Source organism: Scomber japonicus, chromosome 3, assembly GCF_027409825.1.
Source record: "Scomber japonicus isolate fScoJap1 chromosome 3, fScoJap1.pri, whole genome shotgun sequence".
NCBI classification, from domain to species: domain Eukaryota; kingdom Metazoa; phylum Chordata; class Actinopteri; order Scombriformes; family Scombridae; genus Scomber; species Scomber japonicus.
The window spans coordinates 514,212-515,393 of record NC_070580.1 but is presented as its reverse complement, the minus strand read 5'-3'; positions in this window follow the sequence as shown (position 1 = coordinate 515,393).

Sequence of the window (1,182 nt, the reverse complement as noted above, 5' to 3'; positions counted from 1 at the left end):
TCATTTTGTAGGTTGGGGGGTTGTTAGAAAGGGGCGGGTTTCAGTACGCATGGCCACGCGCATGTCCTCTCACCGCCTTTCTGACTTGGTACGTCATGTCGCGTTCAGGTACACTGGGTCTTTTCAGAAACATTGAAGGAACACCCCTACGCTGGGAAAACACACAGTTTCTATCCATGCTATTTACAATTAACACGCATATGAACTCTTTTGAACTCTATCTATCTATCTATCTATCTATCTATCTATCTATCTATCTATCTATCCATCTGTCTATCTGTCTGTCTATCTATCTATCTATCTATACAGACATTTTTAGTCTTTATCTATATAGGTGAATATGATTTTTTAAATTGAAAATTTAACATTAAAAAACAATATGTGCTTCTCTAAGAATTGTGACCAAGATATCTGGTGAGTCGGACATTTAACCTTAAGAAAATACACTTGCCAGTGCTCTCTTGTGGACAAACCACGTTATGGTGTCACTGTTTTTAAATCACTTCAACATTCCTATTCTCATTCTGTATTTTCTTTCTGTAGAACTAATATTGTCTGGTCTGGCTCTCATTTTGATGGCCTGCTTGGCTGTGTGTTGTTGTCTTTCTTTCTTTCTTTATAGGTAGGTGGGGCCACTTATTGAGGCTGACTGAAAGCACCTCACCATGCTCCCAGCCAGCCATTATAAACTCTGCCATCCTGGGGGAGGCTCCCTCCCCATGCTTTGCATTTGTTTTTTAAAAAACACATACCAAACTGGTTCAGTAGTTTAAGACTGAATACTCCCTCCTTGGTTTTCTTGATAAAGTCATACTGGTCAGGAGGAGTGGAAACTGCTTAATGAGCTGCACATGACTTGTGTTGGTGCAAGGACTGCCTGTTTATTCAGTGACAGCTCATAAAACACAATAATAAGCTGGTTGGAGGGACTCAAAAGAGTAAAATGAGAGTTCGGGCATCATTTTTTGATCATCACACTTTTCCTAAGAGGCAGAGGCATTTCTATAGCCAGCAATATAATCTACATTCCTACGAGGATGATTAATTATTTGGGGCTTTGTTGTTAATATGCTGCACATGTAATGTTATGGATCCAAAAATACATTTTTGAACAATTGTACACAGTGCTTGCTGCATACTGTGCATAGAATATATGGTAGCAATTAGTATAACCCTTTGCTT